Source organism: Sander lucioperca, chromosome 22 (genome assembly GCF_008315115.2).
Source record: "Sander lucioperca isolate FBNREF2018 chromosome 22, SLUC_FBN_1.2, whole genome shotgun sequence".
NCBI lineage: Eukaryota > Metazoa > Chordata > Actinopteri > Perciformes > Percidae > Sander > Sander lucioperca.
The window spans coordinates 26,363,713-26,383,287 of NC_050194.1; the positions used below are offsets into that span (position 1 = coordinate 26,363,713).

General features: G+C 42.3%; 1 protein-coding gene across 3 annotated transcripts in view; it reads left to right on the top strand.

Annotated features, from left to right (window-relative positions):
* Positions 1-19,575, top strand: part of grid1b (glutamate receptor, ionotropic, delta 1b) — a 669,588-nt gene that overhangs the window by 222,245 nt on the left and 427,768 nt on the right. The window lies entirely within an intron of this gene.

Here is a 19,575-nt window from a genome sequence, read left to right on the forward strand (position 1 = left end):
CAGACACTCCAGACAATGCTTGTGATTTCAGCAGCCACGACGCAGCGCATCCCAGAAGCGTTTCGCCGCTAAAAAAACGCGCCACGGAGTGGTGGGGCATTAAACAGGCCGGGCAGGGAGGGGAAGGGCTAGAGCGTCCGATCAATTTTCAAAATAAACTCCCTATGAAGACTCCTGATCATATATGGTATATTTTGAACACTAAAACAAAGCCACATATCTTTGATTTGTGTCGTTTATAACTGGACTCAATGGAAGAAACAATTCAGCTATGTGGACTACTGACTTTTATGGTAAAAGCAGTGATGGACTGGCCATCTGGAATTTGGGCAAATGCCAGAAGGGCCGCCCCCCTATGGATCCCTTTAGGCCACTACTGATAATCTGTCTTTGGTTATTTTATGCATGCAGCCACAGATATTCAAGATTGTACTGCGGCAAGGTGCGTGGAAATAATCACCCGGAAGACAGAGTTACTAATTTCCGAGATAGGTTATTTACAAAAATAGGGCCGGTTTGTTGCAAATGCCAGTGCTTTTTGTTTTTGATCCCAGTCCATCAATGGGTAGAAGCATAAATATCCAGGAACAATGACCAAAACAATGAAATCTGCAGGCTGAACGCTCCGCTTCTGAGACGCACCCAGTGTGGTATGATGCATGGCGGACAACGGAACAAAACCACAGTCTAGTTATGTCTGAGGATGAGTTTGTCCCTCTGCTTCAGCCAGTACCTGTCACTTGTACCCAAATTCTGACTTTCTGGCTCCAAATGACCAACATTATCCCATTTCATTGGTACTTTAATAATACTTTAAGGGGGTTATCTCCAAAGAGCCAGTAAACTATATATGTTCTTGTATAATGTTTTGTATTTTTTGTATCCTGTTACTGAAGTCAGTTCACTTTACAAAGTAAACATTTCAAAGCATGGAAAAGTTCAATACAAAATGTTCAGACTGGAAAATGACAAAGTAAACTAATCTGAAAGAGAAAAGAAAGACTCTTGCTCGTTACCGTTGATTTTTTAAATCGCTGACACATTTTTGCCAGTGGAAGTATCTGGATGAACACTTTGTCTTTAATTGGTTGTTAATTGGCAGTAAGAAGTCACAGTCACCAAAGTACCAAATGCAGGCTGAAGCCAAAACACTTTGTAATTGGCCATTTGCACGCATGCACACATTCACAAAGTCCTTGCAAGATTGAACCAGCTGAAGAGAACATGCACCCACACAATACTGGCTGGTTCATTAAGGGGAATCAATTCTCCAAAATGTACAACTAGAGAGAGAAAGAGACCAAAGATCTGAATAATCTAAAACACCTCATCAAAAAGTAATGCATTCTAGTAGAGGGCGAGGTTTGAAAAAGCGAGGTAAGGGCGGTATGGAGAGACTCGTGAGAAGGTGACGAACACGAAAGAGACGTATAAGAGGTTGAGAAGAGGACAGGAGACGTTTGGAGGGCAAAGGGAGTGAGGGAAGTTGAAGAAAAGAGGAGAGGAGGGAGGAACGTGGGATGATTCAAAGGCTTTCAGAGGAGAGAGAAGGATAGACGATTTAACGGAATAAGAAAGGAAGTTAGACATTTGAGTAAAAGGACATAAGAGGAGAGGAGGAAGGATGGAGATAAGAGATGGGCATTGGATTCAAGAGGTTTAAGAGGAGAAGAGGATTCAGGGGGCCTGAGACTTATAGGGTTGGGTACCCAAACCCGGTGTTGATATGGCGCCAATGCCTAAACGGCCGGCACCTACCAGACGCGGATTTCGGTGCCTCATTTCATTGCCTCTTATTTACTTCGGAACTTGAATGCGTTCCATTGTGGGGTTAGTTCTAGCCAGGTTAGCTTCTTCTTCTCTTAACCATTGTTAGCAATACCAGTTGAGAACAACAGATTACACTGTTTGTTGTGCGTACAAACAGCGTAGCAACATGTCCACAGATAGAAGTTGGACAGGACTGTGTGTACGACTGGTTCAGTGAGACACAAATCAGACAGAAGTGCTCATAACAGTCTCCGACTGTCGTTTTGTGCTCTTCCTTATTATTATTTTCGTAAGTATCAGTAGAGGCACCGTTTAGGCACCGGCACCGTTTTTATAGTATCATTTTAGCACCGGGAATGGAAAAACATCAATACCCAACCCTAGAGACGAAGGGGAGGAGGAGAAGGGAATGGTTTAGAGATGGTGAAAAAGATAGAGGTTGCTTCAAGAGATGTCACCAAACATTGATTAAAGCACACGGAGACGAGAATATAATTGAAGAGGTTGAAGAAGAGAGGAATGAAGGAGGAAAGAGGATTGGAAAAGTTTTCTTCTGCAGCGTGCTGACGACAGAGTAATAAGTAGATGTATAGAGTCGAGGGTTCATCTAGCCACGGCTTGATTAGAACAGCCGACCGTTCACACACACACACACACACACACACACACATACACATACACATACACACACACACACACACACACACACATACACACACACTTATATTCAGCAGGCTCTTGGCTTAATTAACCCGAGCCAATCAAATCCAAACTAAACTCCTCTTCGGCTGACCTCGTGGCCCCTCTTAACTATCTCAGCCGCTCTGGAAAGGGTTGTTCCGTGGTGATCAGTGTTCAGGTTTAAGCAGCTCTGATTAACTCTCTTCCTTCTGCAGGAAGCGCACAACGCAACTACTTATACATTCATATTTACAAGTTAATCTGCATGTATTTCAAACGCATATGTTCAATAGGTTGTGTCAGTCAAACTGTAGAGTCAAAGGGCCACAGTCACTCTGACTGGCCCTTTAAATGGCTCCTAATGTAGGCATCCAAACTATAAATGAACTGTATGAACAGTATGTGATAAAGACTCGTACTTCTTTTAAAATCCCCATTTCTTTGGGACACTGACTTCAGAGTGTTGGGAAACAAGCTAATCTCTAAACCAGTGATCTTCCATTTACATTATTTTCCTTCCTGTTCCTTAAATTAGAAAAGTTATTAGACACACATGCAACTAATATCTCTTTGTAGGAGCCACATATTGTATGTTGTTTATGGTCTCATTTATGTTCTTTGTTGATTATTGTGTTGTGCACTTATATTGTAGGTGGTGGGCGTTTTCATCGCGGTTTGAGGGGAAGTGATAACATTTATTTGCTTCACCTGTTCACCTGGGCTTTTGGGGCTTTGACAGAGAGGGGGTGACACTTTCTGTTGACCGCCGCACTAACGCACTTATTTCGACTCACAAAGTAACTTTACATTTGGTAACTGCAGTGCTAGTTGTATTTTACGTGTGGAGGAATAAATCATTGCAATACAATCTTGAGCGCGTCACAGTGTGTTTATGCAGCTCTGTGTTTAGTCCCTCGCGGCAGCACTTTGTTGGACTGCTTACAGCCGCTACACTCTATCAATGGAATAAATGGGTTTTTTTAACAATGCAGATTATTGGGATTTTTTACAGGATTATAACTGGAGTTCTACCATATAACTACTCCTATATAGCTGATTCCACCCCAATTGATGACATCATATTATTGATTTTTGAGCCGCTGATATCACCCACCACACTTTGGTTGATATTCAAATGTTTGAGGAGTTTCGGGAGAGGCTTAAATGCAATGTTTAACTACATTACATGTCATTTAGCTGACTTCCAATCGAGTCAGAGGGAGTGGAACATGTTTGGTTTTTTTAAGTGGTGGGGGAAACCGTAGCACTCAACATGTAAAGAACATGCAAACTCGACACAGCAAGGCCCGGGACGACCTTTACCTTCTTGCTGTGAGGCCACAGTGTTAACCACTGGGCCACCAGGCTGTATTTACTCTTTAAATATATGTTAAAGGAAATAATCCACACGTTAAAGTATGTGTAATGTGCACATAAACACATAAACACCCGCTTTGAGCGTTATCAGCGATTGAATGGTGTCATCAGTTGTTATCACTACCATAGATATGAGACGGTTGAACCCTACTCTACCTCCTAGTTGGCTCAGGCTGTTAACATCCATTGATGAGCTGGATCACCCATCAGCGAAGGTGGATGGGTCAATCAAACTTGCCTCCAGTAGAGCCACCGTTTTGTCTTGTGTGAAACCAAATGTCAATGTTTCACAATTTCAAATGTTATTTTTAATTTACGTAGGTTACGTAGTTTAAATTTCTTACATAGCCTTTCTTATGTAACGTTAACTTAACAAACGCCACAAACTTTAGCATTTTGACCCAAGCCATGATCTTTTAGTAAACCTAAGTAGCTTTGTCGCCTAAATCTAACCAAGAAATGTACGTTTTGTTTGCATTGACAACGTGACACCCAGAGCGTTAAAAAGTGATGCCAAGGGCTCCTGATGGCTAAACGGTGACCGTTACCGTGAATAGATAATAGCTGCCCTTAGAACCTACTAGAATGTGTAGCAGACCCCCTTCTAACCTAAATCTGTGAGGCTGATAACTGGGGATAATGCCCATTCCATCTAGTGATTACATTTGAAATGGGTGAAATAAAGCATATTCTGTGTGCGCTTTTTGATGCATGTTATGTTCTGATAGAAACGCACTGTTCAAACCATTGTATTTTGTGGCTGCAGCACTGATTTGAAAAGTCTGGAGAATGTCATGCATCATTTGTTGATTCTATTGTCTTAGTTAATACAGAACAACTTTTAGAAACAAAAGACAATCCAAAAACATGTTTAAAGCCAGCTCGAGAACAATTTTTTTCCGGCACACAAGCCGCGTTTGAGCTTTCTGGGAAACTGTCCCATCCTGCTCTTATAATCCCAGTTGATGTATCACCAATGTTCTTTCCCAGTAGCCTGGAAATCCAGACCCAAATCCGAAAGATTAAGGGTCTGGCACTGAGTAATGAAAATGGCCCAACTTGAGGGCGGCACCAAGCGTGCATCTGAAAATCTCACTACACGCAATTGGATAACACTACGACCAATCACAACAATACATGGGGTGACGTATCCAGAGCCCCATACGCTTAGCTACCAGAGGAGCTAACTGGTAGATTAAACTCTTAGCTACCAGAGGAGCTAACTGGTAGATTAAACTCTTAGCTACCAGCGGAGCTAACTGGTAGATTAAACTCTTAGCTACCAGAGGAGCTAACTGGTAGATTAAACTCTTAGCTACCAGCGGAGCTAACTGGTAGATTAAACTCTTAGCTACCAGCGGAGCTAACTGGTAGATTAAAGTATTAGCTATCAGCTCGGCTACAAGGGCATAGAATGTTGAGCAGCATTACTGAATGCCAGAGTGACTCGCTGAGCTAATTCAAATTGTGCTCTCGCGACTGAAATCTGTCAAATCAGACCATTTAGTTGCATTTGTAAAACATATCCTTTAGAGCTAAAATGTAAAGTAAATGTAATGTATTCAACAAACATAATGGAATAGAGTCAGAGAAAGAGAAAAGAAATGTCAGAGTTTGTGTAATGCAGTGAGGCAATAATTTGATTTAATTAGGTAGTGGTTAGAGGGAGTGTATGGTGGCCTGCAGGGCCATTTAAATATGTTTTAATGTAAAGGTTTGAAATGGCTGACGACCCCTATTGATTTATCCGACCGAGACAAATGTCCCTGTCTTTATGTGTGTGGCGGGCGGACCGCTCAGACGACAGATTACACACATTAGCGCTGCAGGACGCCTATTACACCTGCGACCTACAGGTGCACAATTATAATAACAAATGGCCGCTTTTGGCTGCGGTGCGGAGGTGTGTATCACGGGATTCATAAAACAGCAGGAGAGGCAGAGATGGAGGACGCTCCCTGGTTAAATTTAAAACCATGCAGCCTCCACTCCCGAAAATGGTCGGATGAGCGCTGCTGGGGGCCAAAGACTGACCTCGGACCGCAATCCAGCAACGGCGTATTACCACACAAAGCCATGCATGTGTCCGAGTGTGAATGAGTGTGTGTTTGGTACATTGTGTTAGAGGTGAACACACAGATGGAGTGCCGTGCTGGAGAAGAAGAATTGACCTTGGTTAGGGCTGTGCTTTGTTCTCCCGTCCGTCTGTGATGTAAATGTTTCTCCTGTGTGGGAGGACGGTCTGCTTCAGGGCAGAGCATCACCACCGGTTGTATAATTCATTTCTACAGGGCAACATGTCCACTTTGCACTTTGCAGACATTCAACTCTGCTCTGTGGGTTCTATTGAACTACTTTGCTGAAGATCCAAAGTCCTGAGCCAAGCGGGGAATCCATTAGGGCTGCAACGAATGATTGTTTTCATGGTCGATTAATCTGTTGATTATTTTATACATTAATGGATTAGTTGTTTGGTCTCTAAAATGTCAAAAAATGGTGAAAAATGTGGATCAGTGTTTCCCAAAGCCCAAGATGACGTCCTCAAATGTCTTGTTTTGTCCCCAACTCAAAGATCTTCATTTAATGTCACAGAGGAGAGAAGAAACTAGAAGATAATCACATTTAACAAACTGACATCAGAGAAGTTTGACTGTCTCTCATGAAAAATGAAGCCGATTCAAACCGATTAAAATATTAGTTGACAACTAATCAAATAATTGATTAATCTTCGCAGCTCTAGAATCGATGGCTTTCAGATCTTAAAGTTCGGACTTGTTCATCTGTTGTTTCCATAAACAAACATTAGTAGTACATTTTCTGGAGATCCAGTTTGGAATAAGTGACTTTCGACTTTCTTTTTTATCTCGAGTCAAAAGTGGAGAAGTCATCCCTGCCTCTGTTTTGGCGTCTCGTGCTCAACCGCACGACTTAAAGTGACATGTGGATGCGCTTCAAGTCATCAGCTGGGTGGAAAAGTTATCATCCTGCCGCACGAGAGTGTGAGCTTTTGATTTGAAAATCTGCACGTGGTCGCTGAGCTCGCAGAGCCCAAAAAGTAGAGCGTCAGGTTTCCGCTGACCTTTAGAAAGATGTTCCAGCTTCTCTTTTTCATTGATTGCTGGCTGGAAAGTAAAAATGTGGTGACTGGCTCTGGCTGGAGTCGAGAAACCAAGTGATATGGCATTATTCATATGCTTTAAGATCGAGACACCATGATAAAAATGTTTTTCCTGTTTTGTATCCACTGTCTGTTGGCAGCAAAGTCCATCTGCATCCAGTTTAAATTTAGAAACAGAAAAACACTCTCTGGTTTGGTTTTTGGAGGCTGTGTTGTCAAAGTAGACAGGCGTGATAAAATCACTGTAGAGCGAAGCATTATTTAGAAAAATGTCACAACTTGTCATACATAACATCTGCTGCTCTCAGAGCAAAGCAACGCATGGCTCCGATCTTTATAGATACAATCACTGTAGAGAGAGGCATTCATTTTTTTAAAGATTATTTGTTTGGGCTTTTCCGCCTTTATTTGACAGGACAGCCAGGTGAGAAAGGGGAGAGAGAGAGAGAGAGAGGGAAGACATGCAGGAAATCGCCAACAGGTCAGACTCGAACCCTGGACCTCTGCGTCGAGGCATAAACCTCTAAGTAATGTGCGCCTGCTCTACCCACTGAACCAACCCGGCCACAGAGCGAGGCATTATTTAGAAAAATGTCACAACTTGTCATACATAACGTCTGCTGCTCTCAGAGCAAAGCAAAGCAACGCACGGCTCCGATCTTTATGAAGAAAAGGACACGCACGCTGTTTAAGTTCCAAATAAACAAAGAGCCGTAGCATTCACACGGGCGATAAGTACGGATATTGGGGGGGGGGGGATGGATAAGAAAAGCTTCATGCAGCACTGAAGCCCTTCGTGGAATGAAAACCCATTTGAGAAAAACCTAGCATCTCTGGTGTTTCTGTTTACCAAAGTGGCACACCCACTCCCAGCCTATTACTCATTTGATTGTGCAGAAACTTCACAGCAAACCAAAGCTGCACTAGTCAAACAACAGAGCAGCGTATTTCCAAGAGCCACATGTCAGTATTCTGATCAACGTGGCAGCCTGCTCTTATGAAGTGTTAGCTGGCATTTAAGTTAATCTCCCCGGGGGAGTTCTCATTGAATCTATCTTAAAACGTTCCACGTATAAACACCTAGTTGACACAGATGCTCGTCTCTGTATCTGTTGAATTATGAAACACGTTAACAGGGTGACAAACCCCCCTCCTGCAGAGACTGTGAATCATTTTTGCAGCTTGTGTAACCCACAAACAGGCTGTTTTCTTCTTTCTTTCGAGAGTGCCAGGTGAGGTAGGTGGCCATTGCCCATTGGTGGAATGTAACTAAGTACATTTTCCTGATGATACTGATAAAACCAATTTTGCTTGGATATAAAAGAGATTCTATAATTGTACAAGGTTCCCTATAACCTGGTGCATGATATATAAGTATCACTGTCAACTCTCCAGACTCTACAGTCAGTGAGTAATGAGTGACATTTCATCACATATTTAAAGGTGCTGTAGGTAGGATTGGGAAGATCCAGGACTTAGCCAAAAAAAATTGAACATCAACGACTTCTCAGTCCCTCCCCCCTTTCTGCTAAAGCCCAAAACGGTCTCCTAAGCCCCTCCCCCCACAAGGGAGAATGAATGTGTGTGCATGAGCAGTGATTGACACGCAGTTAGACACCCCCCCCTGGCCCTGATTGGTGCATCTGAACAGTTAGACACCCCGGCCCTGATTGGTGCATCTGAACAGGGAGCGGTGGATTTTTGCAAATCCCACTACAGGCTGTAGGTGGAGCCAGAGGAGCTGGATTCTTTTTTTTAATGACCTGCTTCATGTAGTTCTACTGGAACATAGGGTCAGTTTCAGCAGATATGACAGAAAGTTAGTTTTATAAGTTGTACCTACTGCACCTTTTAAGGTAAGAGTCCAAGGCACCCATTTTAATATGGCCATGCCAGTTTTTCCCTCTCCAAAATGTAATATATCTTTGGAGCCTTTTTAACCCCCTTCCGGACAAACTTGCATGACCTAGATGGTACCAATGGATTCCTTAGGTAATCGAAATTGGATCATTTAAATGAAAACCGATTTGAATCGGAACATTTTTAAACCCAGCCCTAGTTACAGATCTTAATGGAACAGAGGCTAGCGAGGACCAGCGACAGGTGTTCAGCTCTCTCTTCCGACCTAGCGGATGATTGGCAGGTGAGGCGTGCGTAGGCACAGGGTAGCAAAGCGGCGAGCGTTTCCTGCGGCGACCAAAATCCAAACACAGTGAGAGTCCTCCAGATGAGCTGTTTAAATCCAGAGCCAAATCTGTCAGATGAAAAGAGGCCGGGACAGTGGAAGCACACAGCTCGTTTGTCTCCCATCAGCGGCAGCGTCGCCTCTCATTATTAACCAGCAAACAACGGCGTGACCTTTGGTGTCCCCGGCTGAGCGCGCCGAGGCCATCCGTTAAAGTGACAGCAGCCGAGGCAGTGACGAGCAGGAATCATTAGCTTTGACAAATGACGGTTATTATGTCACCTCTACTTACACAGGTTATTATGGTGTGGCTGCGGAGTGTGCTTATCAAATACCTCATGATGAATGTGTGTGTGTGTGTGTGTGTGTGGATGAACTGAGAGTACTGCGTGCGGTGGGTGCCATATAGTAATCTGTCTACATCTTCATATTTGTGGCTAATCTCTTGGCCAATCAATAGCACGCTCCCTGGCTCTCCTTCTAAAGGCATTTATCACATGAACAAATCCATCTCCATTACAGAATCCCGAAGCTACTGAAATGTCTTAGTTTGAAGCTCCGCACTGACCAGTGTGTGTATTATATCTATATCTACAACAATATCTATCTAATACGACCCACAGGAGTGTTTTCCATTCCCATATCTAAACCAAAGAAAGCAATGGTTGCAGTTTTAAACACGGGTTACATCAACACTTTCTCACTCCCACCTTTGGTGTTTGCTATTGACGCTAAAAGTCTCCTTTAGAGTCATATCTAAACGCGCTTGGTTGAGACTCTTGGCGTCACTTTTTGACGCTCTGGGTCGGGACCTACGTTTAACTGACATGCGGCACAGTTAGGTTTAGGAAAAGATGGTGGGTGGGGTTATAAAATGTACCTTTCAGTGACACGTGAACCCCAGTTTCCTGGGTGAAAGTCTGCTCCAGTCTCCTGTGTTGTTTGACCCATCCACCCCCCCAACCTGCCTCCTTAGGAGGATTTTCAGTCTTTTATACTACTCTCTACCATTGTCTCTCTACCATTGTCTCTCTACTGTTGTCTCTCTACTGTTGTCTCTCTACATACTACTCACTACTGTTGTCTCTCTACATACTACTCTCTACTGATGTCTCTCTACATACTACTCTCTACTCTTGTCTCTCTACATACTACTCACTACTGTTGTCTCTCTACATACTACTCTCTACTGTTGTCTCTCTACATACTACTCTCTACTGTTGTCTCTCTACATACTACTCACTACTGTTGTCTCTCTACATACTACTCACTACTGTTGTCTCTCTACATACTACTCACTACTGTTGTCTCTCTACATACTACTCTCTACTGTTGTCTCTCTACATACTACTCACTACTGTTGTCTCTACATACTACTCACTACTGTTGTCTCTCTACATACTACTCTCTACTGTTGTCTCTCTACTGTTGTCTCTCTACATACTACTCTCTACTGTTGTCTCTCTACTGTTGTCTCTCTACATACTACTCTCTACTGTTGTCTCTCTACTGTTGTCTCTCTACTGTTGTCTCTCTACATACTACTCTCTACTGTTGTCTCTCTACATACTACTCACTACTGTTGTCTCTCTACATACTACTCTCTACTGTTGTCTCTCTACTGTTGTCTCTCTACATACTACTCTCTACTGTTGTCTCTCTACTGTTGTCTCTCTACATACTACTCTCTACTGTTGTCTCTCTACATACTACTCTCTACTGATGTCTCTCTACATACTACTCACTACTGATGTCTCTCTACATACTACTCTCTACTGTTGTCTCTCTACATACTACTCTCTACTGTTGTCCTTCTTCATACTTCGTCATCTTACAGCGCCGTTGAGCTGCTGCTCTGCCCGGTGCGTTACATACAGACACTAAAGGGTGATTTTTGCATCGGTATCTGATGCTGAGAGACACTGACCAAGCGTCAGTATTTGACAAGTTGAGAGTGAGAACGGGTTACATTTAGGCTGGTCTATATCGATGACCTTTCATTTACGGGGGTAGTTCCGGTGCAGCTGGAGGTTACGAACCTAAAGTCCAATTATATCCCTCTTTTTTTTTTTTATAATTCTCATCACACAGTCGACAGCCATTTTAATTCCAGAGCTCACCTCCCTACGTACACATCTTCCACCAAAACAAGCTCCTTCCCGAGATTATTTTGCAGAGGCACCGTTGCTCCGTCCGGAGCTTAGCACCGCCCTAGACGATTGTGATTGGTTTAAAGAAATGCCACTAAACCAGAGCACATTTTTCTCCCATCCCAGAATGCTGTGTGGACTAGACAGACCTTCCTCCGCAGCGCTGTGGAGGAAGCTCTGTCAATGTGAGACCACATTTAGGTACAAAAGCTTGGTTAAGTTTAGAAAAAAGATTGCGTTTTGGGGTTACAATCGGACATTACTTCACTTTTCGGGGGAGGAGAGTCTCCTACATTCCTTAAAACAAGACCAACACATAGAGACTTCACACTGGGACAAATGATCACACAGACTCCTGTAAAAAAAAAAAAAAGGCCTCGATAAAGTGTGAGACTTGGTCTCCTTCCACATTTCACCCGAATAAACACAGCGGAAAAAATATGACAAATGTGTGAAAGAGTGCAGTCCAGCACATTGCAACCAAGGCTACAACTCATTTTTCTTTTTGTATTTAAATTAGTTCATTAATCATTTAGCCCCTCAATCTCAGAACCCATCAGCTATCGGTCTGATGAGGATTCAGGGGCAACTCTGGGAGCAACGGCCAATGTTTCTGGAGTTCTGGAGTAGCCAGAGGATATCCGGCCAAGACTTCCTCTTCTGTGCGTCAGGTCTGATTAGCAACTTGAGGCGAGAGAATGGAGTTGGAGTTAAGAGATTGATGGGTTCCCAGATTGCATTTAGGCCAATGCTTTCTGCCTCTTTTTCTTTCCACACAGACTGTTTACCTGCATGCAACCAAAGTCCACTCATACGTGAGTGGTCAATACTACTCGGACTACGAACGGAATCCAATACCAAAAAAATAAAAATGGATATTCTGAAAGAAACTCTTGTCCCGTTGCCGGAGGATTCTGCATTCACGTGCAGGTATCTGTTTATAGAGATTACGTAGCCTCGAACTGACAGAAATGAGTGAAACGTGATCTCCCACATTAAAGCACACTCCAACTATGTAAAACTGGGATGACGATCGAGACGAACATAATCACGGAGTGAGTCTTTAAAGAGCGTCTGCATCTTGAGAAATCTGGCATGAGGCTGCTTCCTGTTGGATTTTAAGTTTCGACAAAAGAAACACTTTGACACAAACGCATCAGAAAGTAAGAATTACAAAATAAATGACAATTTAGTTGTTTTTTCTGGAAGGTTTATTTGTGTATGCGTGAGTGTCTGTGTCTCTCTCTCTCTGTCTGTCTGTGTGTCTGTGTGTGTTTGTTTGTCTGTCTGTGTGTGTCTGTCAGTGTGTCTGTGTCTGTCAGTGTGTGTAGTGTGTCTGTGTGTGTTTGTCTGTGTGTGTCTGTCAGTGTGTCTGTGTCTGTCAGTGTGTGTAGTGTGTCTGTGTGAGTCTGTGTGTCTGTGTGTGTCTGTGTGTGTACTGTGTCTGTGTGAGTCTGTGTGTGTCTGTCTGTGTGTAGTGTGTCTGTGTGTGTCTATGTGTGTAGTGTGTACTGTGTCTGTCTGTGTGAGTCTGTGTGTGTCTGTGTCTGTCTGTGTGAGTCTGTGTGTGTGTCTGTGTGTGTACTGTGTCTGTGTGTGTTTGTGTTTGTCTGTGTGTGTACTGTGTCTGTGTGTGTCGGTCTGTGTGTGTAGTGTGTCTGTGTGAGACTGTGTTTGTCTGTGTTTGTCTGTGTGTGTCTGTGTGAGTCTGTGTGTGTCTGTGTGTGTGTAGTGCGTCCCCTCAGGGAGCCGGTCATTCTCCCAGTGCCCTGAGTCTCACATTTGGAGTCAAATGATGGTGACAACCGTAACATTTAACTGCTCAAACGGCCCAGCCTCGTCGCACTCCTCACATTTTAAGGTCTGCATTAGTCGGAGCCATATGGTCACACTTTGGCTGATTATCACTGGCATCCAGAGGCGCAATCCACCGATATTGCAGTTTTCATACCCAGTCAGGGATATTTCTCTCTGCAGTGACTGGCTCTTGTTTTTTATCTCCATTTTACCTCCAGCCAAAGCTGCTTTTATTCCTCAACCTTAACAAATGCAGGAATTTGCCTCGCTGACACTGGAAACAAAGCAGCCTGCCGGTGAATACAGCGACGTAACAGACAGCAGGACCTCGCAGGGAGCAGCGAGCGACCGTTGCAGTTTAGCATTCAGCTGCAGCCATTTTGGTTTGGTGAGGTGTTTTGTATTCTGCTGCCTCATCCTTCAGGAAGCACAGTCAACCGTCCAATAACACGCTGGGCTGCGTTCACATCTGCTTTCTGTTTGGCCTGTGTTTCTGCTGAATAAACAAGAGTGTGGTGTGTGTGATGTAATGAATCCTGTTTAGGAATACTGATGTTCTCCACTTTACTCTCACCACACAGTAGAGACTGCAGGGCTGCTCAGTTGTGGCTGATTACCTGCAAACTAACCGGTTCACCTGGCTGAGCAGCTGCTCTGACTAACAGCCACTTTGTGTGGCTCTGGACGCTGATTGCACTGCTTTTCCTGCATAGAGGAATTTTTGGCGCACCCCCCAAAAGAGGTTTTAGGCAGCCCCAAAAGACCACCAGTGCTAAAATAATCAGAATTGAGGAAAAAATAGCAATTTAAATCTTCTCTAAGTGTGTTTTTCAGCAATTTCCCCAAACAGCTGTTGAACAAGCAGAACATTACCTTGAATACAAGCGCTGATCTCAGTTTTACCGTCCAGAGTCTGGCTGAACCGGACTCATTTGGTGATTTTAACGGTGGTATTTTAATATTAATGTTATTTTTTTTTAAACAGTTTTGTTATTTGGGGTTTTATTTTTCTGAAACGTAATTTACATTTTTGTTATGTTTTTTTGCACATGCTTAGATTTCTGTCAAAGAGGGTACGGATGGGCATCGTTTGGATTTTAATCTATTCTATTCTAATCTATAATTCTAATTCCAGTTGCGATTCTTCCGTTCGATTTCGGTTCTCATCGATTCTTGATTCCGATTCTTTGAGGGGTGGAGTCAAAACGGGTCACATGCTTATTTCACAAATAAGAGGAAAGTTTTATGTTGATTCAATAGTGGGTTGCAGTTTTACGGGGCTTTTTCAACATAAAATAAAGCCACACTAGAGCGCTGCTTACTGAGCTCCAAGGCTGCAACACAACAAGCGCCTGGCCGCTACGGAAACCACTGGAATCGTAATTTTTGAAACGATTCCAAGTAGGAATCGGTTCTCGATGCCCAACCCTAAAAGAGGGTAACACAGACTCATCGCCTTTACTGTACGTGACCGATCGTGCTCATTGCCATGCGGTCACCCCCCATAGGCCTATCCTGAGTCAGGAAAAAACCCTGTGATTGGTCAGCTGTGGAGTGGATTATAAGAGTTAGGTTTTTTTTTGGCTGGTTTGTGGATTCTTTTCCCATCTTGTTGGCAACATCGAGCAGCTGATTTAACTGGCTGTTCTCAAGTCAAGTCTAGACAACTTTATTTGTCAATTCTGCAATATGTGCCAGACATACAGAACAATTGAAAATACATTTCTCTCCGACCCACGGTGCAACAAGGACAAGTACTACAAGTATAATATAAAAGATAAGGAATATATACAAATAAAGATAAAAAAGAGATAAGTAATATGTACAAATAAGATAAAGAAAGATAAGTAATATATACAATTAAAACAAGATAAGCAATATGCACAATTTAGTAATACATTCTAAATAGTGCAAATGTAAGACTAAATCAAACAGTACAGAAAACTAAAGATGAAGATATTGAAATATGCAAGAGTTCCTGAGTGTCTTCTTTTATATAAAGTGGCCAGTGCAGATCCTGGGGGGGGGTGTTGAGCTTCCTGTCAGCCTGAGGCATGAAGCTGTTTGCCAGTCTGGGGGAACAGGCTCAGATGCTCCGGTACCGTCTCCCAGATGGGAAGAGGCTGAAGGGGCTGTGTGAGGGGGTGGCTGAGGTCACCCACAATGCTGGTTGCTTTGTGGGTGAGGCGGGTTCAGTAAATGTTTATTTGTACAAATACCTACACACTGTAATTCGTAAGCATTTCACGTATTTTTTTTTGCTGTATGCAGTACATTGACTGCTGCTGTATAAGAATGCTGTGGGTGTGAATTCACTTCCCTGGGAAAACAAAAGACTTTCACCTGGGAAACAGGTGTTCCTTCCTTGGGATGTTTTAATCCAAATCACGATCTTTTTCCCAAACTTAACTAGTTGTTTAGGTGTCTAAACTGAACTGTCGTTGCCGCATGATTCTCACTTTTTGTCGCCTGAACTTAACTGTAACTTCACTAACTAACCTCTGAAATGACCGTCAGCTCACAGAGCTCTGAACCCAGTTTAAGGTCCCCTTTAATCGGGTAAACTCAACTACCGCTGATTCGACGACATCTCACGGATACGAACCCGTTCATGTATGTGTCGAATCCAAACTCTAAACACACTCTGTTGTTACTCCATTTCTAATAAGACGTGTCTCTCTTTCTCTTTTCGGTGCTGCTCTGCTGTTCCCCCTGCCCTCCCTCCTCTTCCTGTGGCTTCCATACTAAAGGTAAGGAAAACAAACGCACCTTATGTAGAGCAGTAGTTGTTCTGAGCTGTGTCATAGTGCTGTGGCAGATTGGTGTCGGCTGATTGATTGTGACAGTTTGGTTGACGGCCGTGTCTGTGTTCTGCTTACCAACACATCCCACATAGCTGCTGTGTCCTGGCTCATCACTGACCTACATCCAGCACGCTGGCTGGCTAAGGGCATGATGAATGAGGCCATTAGTTGGGCCGGCTCCATGGCTCGACAATGGCCCCAAGCTGGCACGGGTGCCACAAACTGCAATGTGCCACACATGGGCCAGATCTGGCTTATATTGTGTCCACAACCAAGCCCCAGCTATGTTACATTTACATTAGTTTCCTAACTTTCAGGCAAAAAATCAACTTGAAACTAGAGCTGCAAAGATGAATCGATTTAACGATTAGTTGTCAACTATTAAATTAATGGCCAACTTCTTAGATAATTGATTATTTGGTTTGAGGCATTTTTTATGATAAAAAAGGAATGATTTCTCTGATTCCAGCTTGTTAAATGTGAATATTTTCTAGTTTCTTCTCTCCTCTGTGACAGTAAACTGAATATCTTTGAGGTGTGGACAAAACAAGACATTTGTGGACGCCATCTTGGGCTTTTTGGGAAACAATGATCCACATTTTTCACCATTTTCTGACATATTATAGTCCAAACTACTAATCCATCAATCTGGTAAACAGTCGACTATGAGGGTAATCGTTAGTTGCAGCCCTACTTGAAAGTTAAATGACTTAGAAGTCACATGTATTTATACTGACTTTCTAGTTTATTTAAGTCCAATACAGTCTAATACAACATCCCTCAACTTTATGATCTGAAACTGGAGTCATTGTAACACACAGACGAGTGGAGCAGACAGCTGAGACTAACTCCTTCCTCCTCTTTATCTCCCTCTTTCCTGTTAGCTGGAAGTGATTGTTTCTGCATGAATCATTCTCATACCCATTTAATAGCGTGGAAGTTTGAGTTAATCAGACAAAAGATGGACAGTTGAGTTTAACGGACAAAATATGGACAGTTGAGTTTAACGGACAAAATATGGACAGTTGAGTTTAACGGACAAAAGATGGACAGTTGAGTTTAACGGACAGAAGATGGACAGTTGAGTTTAACAGACAGAAGATGGACAGTTGAGTTAATCAGACAAAAGATGGACAGTTGAGTTTAACGGACAAAATATGGACAGTTGAGTTTAACGGACAGAAGATGGACAGTTAAGTTTAATGGACAAAAGATGGACAGTTCAGTTTAACGTACAGAAGATGGACAGTTCAGTTAATCAGACAAAAGATGGACAGTTGAGTTTAACAGACAAAAGATGGACAGTTGAGTTTAACGGACAAAAGATGGACAGTTGAGTTTAACGGACAAAAGATGGACAGTTGAGTTTAACGGACAAAAGATGGACAGTTGAGTTTAACGGACAAAAGATGGACAGTTGAGTTTAACGGACAGAAGATGGACAGTTGAGTTTAACGGACAGAAGATCTCTCTGTTGCTGCGTTCAGCAGCTCTGATGTCTGAATTCTACCACTCTCTGAACATGATAAACTGTTGACGGCCGTGTGAGATGATCTGAGGGGAGTTTTCCTTTACCACACATCCAACAATAACACGACATGCTGTTATATTTGTACATGAAATCCTCTTTCGTTCTGTCATTGATCCAGATTTGGGTTTGAAACTTGAGGCGTTGTAACACACAGACAGCTGAGATTAACTCCTTCTTCTTCCTCCTCTTTATCTCCCTCTTTCCTATTAGCTGGAAGTGATTGTTTCTGCGTGAATCATCCTCATACCCGTTTAATAGCGTGGAAATTGATTAAGCAATTAGCAGTAAGCCACTGTATTTAGATCAAAGCAGATCATCACATTAAGTTGGGAGAGATTAACACTGCCCGGGGCCTTCGTGGAAGTAATGGATCCAATAATGGTAGCGCCGTAATGCTTCTGCTCCGACAGCAGCATTCATCCCCCTTTTCACTCTGAACCTGACATTAGGTTTTTAAAATTTTATGATTAGGGTGTGGCATTCATTGCACTACTTTCATTTCATAGTCGTACTGAACATTATACGCAGGAAATAACCCTGATTACACGCAAAGTGCTTAACCCTCATCCCAGGAACATAGTCAAGATACGAGGAATGAGCTACTGTAAGAAACAATCATCTTATTTTAAACATTATTAGTTATGCAACTAGAAAATGATTTCAGTTCAGTTCAGTTTAAGTTTATTGTCATATGCATATTAGTACAGAGTACCACAGCAATGACATACAATGTGCCTTGGCACTCTCTCAGCACCAAGGTCAAGGTAAACTTTATTATCCACAAGTAGGAAATTCATATGGTCACCATTACACGCTCCATCGTTATACAGCCTACTGCATACCATTAAAAGACAGGAAAACAAGGACAAGACAGACAATGCAGTAAAAACATTGTGGAAACATGACAAGCATGTATTTAAAATGTAAGTGTTGATATTACAGTATGCTCATAGTTTAAGATGCCTAAGAGCTTATACGTCTATTGTTGTGCAGTCTAATTGCTGTAGGCACAACAGACTTGCTGTACCTTGTAGTCCTGATTTTCCTTTGCAGGAGTCTGCCACTTGACCTGTTACTTCTTAAAGAAATCTGGTGAAGAGGAAGGGTTGAATCATTTAGAATTTGTTCTGTCTTTTTTAAACTAAGGTCATTGTACAGTTGAGCTACAGATACCTGATCAACTCCAATCATCTGACTGGCTGTTTTCACTATTTGTTGCAGTTTCTTCTGGTCGTTAATATACATGTTACCAAAGGCACAAATAAGGCCAAATGATAAGACACTCTGCAAGAGAGCTTTGTAAAACATCTGAAGAATACAGCTGTCTATTCTAAAATTATTGAGTTTCCTTAGAAAAAAACATCCTCTTCTGTAACCAGTCAATATTAACAATTATAATAACATAAATAGCACTTAAAAACATCTAGAATATCCAAGCACAGTAGACATAGTGACTAAGTTCAGACCACAGCCCTCCTTCCTCTTGTGCTGTCATTCAGTAGCCTTATTACCTGGGGGTAAAAACTATCCCTAAAACGTGATGTGTGCGTTGGGATGCTCTGCAAACGTCTCCCTGATGGACGGTGGGAGAAGAGGTTGTGTGAAGGATGACTAGAATCCTGCATAATACCAGAAAATGTGTGAATGCTGAAAAGCTGAAGCTACGCTGCATTGCTGGCTTAAATGCGTGAGAAGAAGTTGAAGTAGTGAGAATAGTTGGAACAGTGGGAGTGGTTTTAATTAGTCTGAATTTCACTGAAATGTTAAATAACACTAATAGTGTATAATACAAAAATAAAATTTTGTAACCCTTGTGTTGTCTTCACCGTCGTCCATGAACTTGTCATTAATTTTTCAATTTCACAATTGAAAAATGCGGGTTTTTTTAAACTTTTTCCAACTTTTTTGACGTTTTTTTATGCTTTTGGCGCTTTTTTTAATCATTTATGTCCCTCTTTTCAACACTTTTCTTTACTCATGGTCAATAGACCTAATAAAATGACATTATACCAATTTTTTGAGTTAGATATTATGAATTATTTTGACTAATAGAATAGTTCAGATCAGAGGATGTTGAGTGAATCACAGACTGGTTTATGTCAAAGTTTGGTCAGGATGCTGTTTTGAAACCATTTAAAAAAGAAAAAATTCAAATGCCATGA